The sequence below is a fragment of the Oryctolagus cuniculus genome, chromosome 8 (assembly GCF_964237555.1).
Source record: "Oryctolagus cuniculus chromosome 8, mOryCun1.1, whole genome shotgun sequence".
Lineage (NCBI taxonomy): Eukaryota > Metazoa > Chordata > Mammalia > Lagomorpha > Leporidae > Oryctolagus > Oryctolagus cuniculus.
In genome coordinates, this window is record NC_091439.1 from 83,242,471 (window position 1) to 83,252,699 (window position 10,229).

A 10,229-nucleotide genomic window follows, 5' to 3' on the forward strand; every position below is an offset into this window, starting at 1 on the left:
AAAGTGTTAGTGTATCTGAGGGTTGACAGCAAAAGGGAGCTACATCAGCGATAAGGTGGACAACATAAACTACAGGGTCAGCCCAGAGTGGGGGGTCCGCAAGGCCCTGGTTGACCTGCACGGTCCTTGGGCCATCTACCTCCACCACAGCTGTGGTTGATCAGACACTCAAAACTTAATGCTGGTGGCTACGGGGACTCTAACTTCCCTTGCTCTGATTCATGTGCAGTACTCACTTTCCTAATCATACTTTGAGTTTCTCCTATAGGATAAGAACACACAGGGCTGGCGTTGTGGCACAGCAGGTTAAGCCATCCCTCTGCAAGACATCCCGTACAAGCATCGGTTCAAGTCCTGGCTTTTCCATTTCTGATCCAGCTTCCTGCTAATGGACCTGGGAAAGCAGAAGAAGATGGCCCAAGCACCTGGACCCCTGCCACCCTCATGGGAGGCCTGGATGGAGTTCCAGGCTCCTGGCTTCAGCCTGGTCCCATCCTAGCTGTTGCTGCCATTTGGGAAGTGAACCAGCAGATGGAAGATCTCTCTATCTCTCTGTTTCTCCCTCTCTGTTAACTCTGCCTTTCAAATTAATGAAATAAATCTTAAAAATAAAAAAAAAAAAACACATGGACTACTACAGATTATGTGAAGTTGCATTTCTCATTGTAATGAATGCCCCAGTCTTCGCTCTCGAGTTTCCACATCAGAGCACCTGGTTTGAGTCCCACTACTCTACTTCTGACCCAGCTTCCTGCTAATGAGCCTGGGAAGGCAACACTGATGGCCCAAGTGCTTGGGTTCCTGTCACCCATGTGGGAGACTCAGAGGGAGTTCCTGGCTCCTGGCTTCAGCCTGGATGCTGTAGCCATCTGGAAAGTGAGCCAGTGGCTAGAAGATCTCTCTCTCTCTCTCTCTCTCTCTGTCTCTGTCTCTCTCTGTCACTCTGCCTTTCAGATGAATAAATAAATCAATCTTCTTTTAAAAAATGCCAATCTGGACAAGCATTCAGCCAGCCCTGTCTCATGCACAGTATGGCTTATATAGGGGCCCTTCTTTTTATTAAAAAAATTTTTATTTATTTATTTGAAAGGCAGAGTTACAGAGAGGCAGAGGCGGAGAGAAAGAGAGTGGTCCTCCATCCTCTGGTTCACTCCCCAAGTGGCCGCAACGGCTGGAGCTGCGCTGATCCAAAGCCAGGAGCATCTTCTGGATCTCCCATGCGGGTGCAGGGGCCCAAGAACGTGGGCCATCTTCTACTGCTTTCCCAGGCCACAGCAGAGAGCTGGATCAGAAGTGGAGCAGCCGGGTCTCAAACCGGTGCCTATGGGATGCCAGCACTGCAGGCAGCAGCTTTACCCACTACACCACAGTGCCAGCCCCTACACAGTGGCTCTTCTAAGACATCACCATGGGTAAGTGTTCTGTGTGGTGGCTGAAGTCACCCCTTGAGACTCCTGCATCCTACATCAAAGTGCCCGGGTTCAAGTCCTGGCTCCACTTTCTATCCAGCTTCCTGCTAATGCACACCCTGGGAGGGAGCAGGTAAACAGCTCAAGTGCTTGGGTCCACAAGGAAGAACCGGATTCAGCTCTGGGTTCCTGGCTTCAGCCCGTCCCAGTCCTGGCTGTTACAGGTATTAGGGAATTGAACCAGCAGATGGAAGATCTCTCTCTCCCTCTCTCTCTCTCAAACAAACAACAACAACAACAACAACAACAAAACACAAAAAAATAAATTTTCAAATTTTAAAAACTATCAGGTGCTAAAGGGGAGTCTGCGTGTCTGTATGTGTCCAGAGGAAAGTGGCTTCTGAACAAGCCCAGGAAGCCTGAACAGAGGAGTTGATCCCATCAGAGACCACATGACCTTTCATTCAAGCTCGTCTTCCATGGCTAGAAGCTTCCCTAAAGTGAGTGTTGCCTGGGTGAGTGGAGTGGATGGACAACGGGTGAGGATGGGTGGTGTAACTAAAACTGAGCTCTTTAGCCTCACTTGGACTGTAACAGCTCCCGGGTATTAGCACAAAATTGCTGGGCTCCAAAATGTGATGTGCTTCTCTCTTACTACACTGGAAGCAAGATGGCTTTTTCCAAGTTCCTCATTTCATTTAAAAGATGATCTACCGAACAACAGACTATTAGGGAGTTTCCCTAAGCAAAATCAGAATGTATCTATTTAAAATCCTTACACTAGTAGACAATGGCTTAAGCAAAGGACAAGCCAAGCTGTGTGAACACAGCCCCAGCTGCGGACGGGAAGGGCGAGGAGTCTCCTCATCTGAGAGTCTTGGACTGATGTCTAGGGAGAGGCAGAAATGCTGAATCACGTTGAGACCACAACTTTCATCTCTGCAGAGCTGAAAATCCAGGTCGTTATCCTGACTCGCGCATTTATTAGGATGTTCTTTTAAATCCCTATAGAGAACCTGCGGGAGTGGTAAACTGTACACGGCATCAGGGAATTTTGCTGGGAGGCATGGCAATCAAAACCCAGCTGCAGAGCAAAATGACGGCCTCACTGTTTCAATGCCTCTTCTCGGGATAGAAAAGAATTTCCCCCACTCACCAAGTGACTCTGGTGGTTACTCAGAGTGACCAAGATGCGACCAGAATAAGCTGTAGTAAACACCCAGCACACACCGGTGCCGCAGAATCGGGGACCAGCCGCACAAACTCACACAAGAGCCCTGCTGTACAGGTTTCCTTGACAACCGTTCCCATAGAACCCATGTTCAAAGATAGGCTCCAACGAGGCAGCTAGAAAGATCCACCGAGGATCAAGCTCCTGTATCTAAAATGGCACCGAGGTCAGATGAGATGGCGTCAACTCTTTCTAAGTTCTGGGGAGCGTGGTTTTCAAACTGTACTCTTCTTACACTATCATCTTTTAGTGGAATTCCCCTTTTTTTCTCATTCCAAAATAACAAAACCCCTTTGTATTAAAAAAAATAACAACCCCAGTTAAATGGCCACCTGGGAAAAAAAATCTAACCTATGAAATCATTTTATGTTTTCACTTCAAACCAACAATCCCACCTTAGGGGCCACGAGTGAGCCACACAAAGATGAGCCCCAAAGAGGGGGCCACTTCTCGCGTGAGTGGATGTGATGCAGGCCCCAACCATCCTGGTGCACTGCCAAGTACCAGAAAGTGAATTCTTAACCCAGACTGTCACAGAGATGCCAGCGCGTGCTGAGAAATGGAAGACGACAGCTCCACGGGTTCAGCCTCTGTCTCACTTCCCGGAGGGCACAGACATGGCACTCGGCAGTATCCGCTATGCAAAGAAAGCTGTGTGCAAACAGGGGCCACTGTGCTAGGGGGTGGGGACAGGGAAGTCAGAGCGACAGTGAGGATGAAAACCAAAGAAACTCAGCATGTTGGGACAAAGGAGACCTTTGAGGTGCTCGAACCATACTGCTGAGCCAATACTGCTCACCCAAACTAGAGAGCTGGAAGATTACTCCAACCCTGAGGAGTGAGTTCACAGCCCCTGAAGCCAGAGAGAGAGAGAGAGAGAGAGAGAGAGAGAACAGCAGAATAAAGACTTACGCGAGGAGAGCTACCCTACAAAATTACCTGTCTTTTCCCTTGTTTTCTTGGTGATATTTCCGATGCTTTTCCCCCAGAGTGCAATTACCCCAGAAGAATAGAGAAGGAAACGAAATGGCAGGTTCATCCTGCAGTGAGGAAGGAGACACTACACCCAGGGCTGCAAGGCAGTTGCTAGGTTCCCGGTTCCACCCTGCTGAGCCTTAGCCATGATTTCGTGTTAGGCAAAATGGCTAACTGTTGCACGATGTCAACAACAAGAGGGCAGCACACCTGCTGGAAACGGGGCTCCTTTCGTGGTAGGAAGAGGTGGGATGCCCAGTGCCAGGTTGAACCCATGCCACCTTTGTGCTTTGTGTGGGGAGAACTGAGTCGGGGCAGTCATGGGTTTTCTTCACTGAGGACTCGGGCTTCCTGGAGGAAAGCAGTGTGTGGTGTGACCTGGCCAATGAGCTCACGTGGTTTGGGTGAGCAGATACCTGCCTGCACGCATGGCCAAGGTCAGCCTAGCTGTACAGTGGTCCTCCCTTGCAGAAACAGCTTACAGCCACACTCCCCTGCTTTCTGGGACGGGATTCTCAACCCCATCCACGTCTTCTCATTCAGTCACTTCAGGAAATTATTGATTCCTCCCAAATAGAAATCATTAGATTCAACTTTTGCGCTTCACCCCATAGCACAACGTTAGCCTCGGCATTAAGGTCATTACAAAGGCAATGATGCAGTTTTACGATGTGCGTCTTCTTGTTTGTCGCTTTCATTCACTGGACACTTTTTAAGCCCAAAGTGAAGGCGTGTGTGGAGGGGGTGGATCCTCTGTTTCCCTTGGCCGGTCTGGCGGTCAGGAGTTCAGCCCACAGATATTTCCCAATGTCTCCTTGTGTGCTGGAGGCCAGGGGCCTCGGGGGAGCCAGAGCAGGGCCCACCGCATTCTGGAGAAGGCAGGTGCTAAACCAGAGCTGTGAGTGTTAGCCAAGGTGGGCAGACAGAGCCCCCGGCATGTGGCGCTAACGGCGCTTGACCTCTTGGAGGGCTCTGGGGGCGGGGGGTTCTGAATGAGGGTCAAGAGACCACTGGCTGAGGAGGTGGAGTTGATGCAAAGTTCTCCCGGCGCGCGGGGCAGGGGGGTTAGGGAAGGGGAAGACTGTTTAGGCAGATGGCACTACAGGCAGAAAGCATGGAATGTTCCAGAAGCAGAAAGCAAGCCAGCAGCGTCGGAAGATAGGCAGAGTCTTGGCGTCTTGGTGAGACCAGGGCGGCCAGTGGGGGCTTCTTCCGCTCGGCAAGGAAGGGAGTTGAAGAGGCGGAAGTCGGGGTTGGTTGATCCGTGCGCAGGCGCAGTGGTCGGCCTGGCTCTGGCTCTGCAGCCTTGGATGGTGCGGCCATGTCCTTGTCTACCCGGCACACGGTTTCGTCAGAGCCATTCATCGCTCAGTTTCCGGGGCCGGAAGGCAATCCGGGCAGTCCGAGTGACTCCCTACCATGTTTATTTGTAGACTATAAAATGGACTTTAAATAACACCTGAAGGAGCTAATCAGAAATTGCTTAGGGACACAACGTTCTGTTTCCCGTGGAGTTTTTATCTTCTCCCATATTCCCCCACCAGGCGCCATGGTGAGGCAGGAGCTTGCAGAGCATGGAGTCTGATGCCTGAGTTCAAATCCTGGCTCTGGCTGTGACCTCCTAATGCGATCGCGAGCAGGTTGCTTCATTTCTTTTGCCTTGGTTTCTCGATTTGTGAAACAGGAGATGATAATAGGTCCTCATTTTTTCCTTGTCCACTACGGGTACAGCAGACCGCTCGCTCCATCTCCTTCTACCTTCAGGGCAATTTTAGTTCAGAAGCCTTTGCCTGGTCCTGATGTTGAGCTTTGGTTGGGGCCCTCCCCGCCAGCCCTGCCCTGAGCCACGGACTGCCCTGCCCTCCAGCACCCAGGGCCTCACGGCCTCCCAGCGTTTCAGAAGAGTAAATGAGTCATTCTCCCCGGCGAAAGGAAAATGTGTTCTGGAGGCCGGTGGTCTCCTCTCCGGGGTCAGTGAGCGCCCTGGGCTGCCTGAGCTTTACTTTTGAAACTTGCATCACTGGGACCGGCGCTGTGGTGTAGTAGCCTACGCCTGCGCCTGCGCCTGTGGTGCCAGCATCCCATATGGGCGCAGGTTCGAGTCCCAGCTGCTCCTCTTCTGATCCAGCTTTCTGCTATGGCCCAGGAAAAGCAGTAAAACGTGGCCCAAGTGCTTGGGCTCCTGCACCCATGTGGGAGACCCGGAAGAAGCTCCTGGATCCTGGTTTCAGATCGGCGCAGCTCCGGCCATTGAGGCCACTGGGCCTCTGTCATTTCCTCTATCTCTGTCTATATCTATATCTCTCAAGTAAATAAATAAAATCCTTTAAAAAAAAAGGAAAGAAACTTGCATTAATGTCATCCTATCCCATGGACTGACTGTCACTCACTCACCTTGCCCTGTATTTTGGTACATTTAGCTGATTTCCCATCATAAGTTAATTGGGATTAAAAAAAATCATTCAGTCAATAAACATTTATTAAACATCTACTTTGTGCTAATCCTTGCTTTATAGCTAGTAGGACCTTAAGGCCTTGACTTTAAAGAACTTGCACTTTTGTGACAGGGAAAGAAGACAGCAAACATTTAAATGGAAAATGCAATGCCTTCATAATTCCACTGAAGACAAACGAAGCAATGCAAGGTGGTAGAGTTACAGAGGTTCCTGTAAATAGAGTGAGAGGAGATGCTGTGTGGGAAAGCTGGTGTCTGAGACAAGCCGTCCTGTGTGGACAATTGGGGACAGTTTTTAACAAAGCTCAACAAACACTCACATGAAGTGTGGCCTTTGTTTTCTTTTGTTGTTGTTGTTGTTTTGCTAACTATATCACACACACAAAAACAAAGTAGAAATCATTCCATTAAATGAAATAACCACATAAATCGATGTATGTGCGGTTTGCACAAGTGAATGATGAATATACTGGATTTAAAAAAAAAAAACAATAGGAGCTGGTGCTGTGGAGCAGCAGGTCAAGCCACTGTTTATGATGCTGGCATTCCATTTTGGAGCATTGATTCGAACCCAGCTCCTCCACTTCCAATCCAGCTCCCTGCTGATGTGCCTGGGAAGGTGGCAGATGATGGACCAAGTGCTTGGGAGACCGGGAAGGAATTTCTGGCCCCTGGCTTCACCCTGGTCTAGACCTGGCTGTTGGGGAATGAGCTAATAGAAGAGCTGCCTCTGTTGCTCTTCCTTCTAGATGGACGATAGATGGATAGATAGATAATAGATAAACGGCTGAGGCAGGCATTATGGTACAATGGGTTATATTGTCACTGCCATCCACTTGGGAGACTTGGATGGCGTTCTGGGTTTATGGCTTCTGCCTAACCCAGCTCATTTGGAGAGTGAACTAGCAGATGGGATGTGGGGAGCAACTCGGACTAGACTAAGTTACTGGAATTAAGACTTATTCTATGCATCTGCTCTCCCACAATAGGGCACTGGGAGAGAAGTAAACAGCTTCTACACAGCTGCCTCTCGCCAACTTGACTGATGAGCTACAGGAGCTGATCTTACTCCTGATTGGAGGAGAGCAGCGTGCTCGGCATGTGGGTAGCAGAGTTGGGATTGGTGGAAGAGGACTATAAAGGAGGAGAGAGACAACATGCACCAGGAACATCTAAGAGGAACATCCGGATAACATCTGAGCAGCCCCCGAGAGAGCCGGCCGGCGGTGTGCCGCTCCCCCGCGGAAGTGGGGAAAGTGGCAGGGGGAACTGCCCTTCCACGGAGGTGGAGGGGTTGGCAGCCAACCCGGGAAGAACCAGCAGCAAACCCGGGAAGGGCTGAGCAGACAAAAGAACAGCGCAGGGTTTAGTGTCGTTCCTCCGCGAATGGGGGAGCGACAATGGGAGATCTCTCTGTGTTTGTCTCATTTCAAATAAGATGAAAATAAATAAATAATTTCTTTAAAAAATCAAGGGCAGCTCAGAAAACCTGTAACTGCCATTGTGTCTGCTCCATAAGACGGGTGTGATTCCAAACGAAAGGTCAACGTTGGGAACAGTGACAGGCAGCCCCTGAAGGAGGAGTGCGTGGGAAGTGGCTGGATCTGTTTGCAGTGGATTCTTTTGTCTTGAGACCTGAGAGGTTTTGCCCCTCAGTAGTTTCATCCACAGCTGAACTGGCACCCAATGGAGCCTGGCAGCATTACTCTGTGATTTTTTTTCTTAAGATTTGATTTATTTATTTGAGAGATAGAGCTACAGACAGAGGGAGAGACAGAGAGAAAGATCTTCCATCTGCTGGTTCACTTCCCACATGGCCACAACAGCTGGAACTGGACCAATCTGAAGCCAGGAGCCAGAAGCTTCTTCCAGGTTCCCCATGCTGCTGCAGGCCATCTTACACTGCTTTCCCAGGCCATATTAGACAGCTGGACCATTAAGAGGAGCAGCTGGGACATGAACCAGCACCAAGACAGGATGCTGACACAGCAGGCGGAGGCTTATCCTACTACACCACAGTGCCAGCCCCAACTCTGCTATTTTTCACAACCTACAATGGCCACTGACTGCCTGAATAGACCCTGTCCACCTTTATGCAATCAAGTGCCCTGAACTTCAAGTTCAAGCTTAAATATGTTTGTCACACTGAGAACCAAGTTCTTCCATTTGTACATGAGTTTTATCACAATGCAACAGTTTAGGTAGCCAGACTAAGTTCCTCACTTTTGAAGGCGTGTGCGTGTGTGCTGTGTGCTGGTGACCCATCAGAGCAGCATAACATGCTACCCCAAGCTCACTTCCCCATGCTCCCGCTCAGTGGGGCGGGCGTGCTGGGGAGGCTTCCCTGGGCAATCCTTACGCTCTGAGTCACAACACCCACGGCACTCCGTGCCGCATGGCTGGTGGCAGGGCTGGGCTGGAGGAGCCAGGAAAGCTTCATCTGCAGGCCTGGCTCCTTGCCAGGGGAGGCTGCAAAGCTGCCCCACCACCACCACCACCACCACCAATCTGTGTAGTCTCAAGAGCCGCTGCCCACGGTCTCTCCAGCAGGGGAGTCAGACTTCTAACACAGAGGCTCAGGCTCCAGCCTGTGTCCTGAGAGACAGGAGGTGGTAGCTGCCAGTTTTAAGGCCTGAGCCAGGTGTCTAGCCCAAGGTCACTGCCAATGCATTCTATTTGTTAAAATCATCACAGAGCCCGTCAGATTACACTGAAGTGACACAATCCACCCCAGACACACACCACACCTCTCAAATAGGAGGAATATTGGAGAACTCATAGCTATCTTTAATCTTCTATTATCTATTTAACTTTTTGTTATAGAAAACGTTCACCATATGTAGAAGTAGACAAAATAATATATAGGCTTATTTTTTAGAAAGTATTCATTTTGGGCCAGTGCCACCGCTCACTTGGCTAATCCTCTGGGTTCTAGTCCCGTTTGGGGCGCTGGATTCTGTCCCAGTTGCTCCTCTTCCAGTCTAGCTCTCTGCTGTGGCCCAGGAAGGCAGTGGAGGATGGCCCAGGTGCTTGGGCCCTGCACCTGTACGGGAGACCAGGAGGAAGCACCTGGCTCTTGGCTTCAGATTGGCGCAGCGCCGGCCGTGGTGGCCATTTGGGGGATGAACCAACGGAAGGAAGACCTTTCTCTCTGTCTCTCTCTCTCTCTCTCACTGCCTAACTCTGCCTGTCAAAAAAAAAAAAAAAAAAGTATTCATTTTGAGGCTGGCACTGTGGCTCAATAGGCTAATCCTCCGCCTTGCGGCGCAGGCACACTGGGTTCTAGTCCTGGTCGGGGAGCTGGATTCTGTCCTGGTTGCCCCTCTTCCAGGCCAGCTCTCTGCTGTGGCCAGGGAGTGCAGTGGAGGATGGCCCAAGCCCTTGGGCCCTGCACCCCATGGGAGACCAGGAGAAGCACCTGGCTCCTGCCTTCAGATCAGCGCGGTGCGCCGGCTGTAGTGAGCCGGCCGCGGCGGCCATTGGAGGGTGAACCAATGGCAAAAGGAGGACCTTTCTCTCTGTCTCTCTCTCTCTCTCTCTCACTGTCCACTCTGCCTGTCAAAAAAAAAAAATATTCATTTTGAAAGACAGAGTGACACAGAAAGAGGTAGGAGGGAAGGAGGGAGATCGTCCATTTGCTGGTTCACTTCCCAGATGGCTGCAATGACTGAGGCTGACCTAGGCCAAAGCCAGGAGGAGCCAGAAACTCCAGCCAAGTCTGCCATGTAGGTGGCAGGGACCCATGTACCTGGGCCATCTTCCACTGCCTTCCCAGGCCCATTAGCAGGAAGCTGGATTAGAAGCTGAGCAGCCTAGGGGCCGGGGCTGTGGCATAGCAGGTTAAAGCCCCAGCCTGCAGCACCGGCATCCCTTATGGGCACCAGTTTGAGACCTGGCTGCTCCTCTTCCGATCCAGCTCTCTGCTATGGCCTGGGAAAGCAGTAGAAGATGGCCCAAGTCCTTGGGTCCCTGCACCCGTGTGGGAGACCCAGAAGAAACTCCTGACTTCTGGCTTCGGATCGGCGCAGCTCCAGCTGTTGCGGCCAATTGGGGAGTGAACCAGTGGAATAAAAGACTTATTTTTCTCTCTCTCTGCCTCTCCTTCTCTCTGTGTAACTCTGACTTTCAAATAAATTAAATTAAAATAAAATAAAATAAA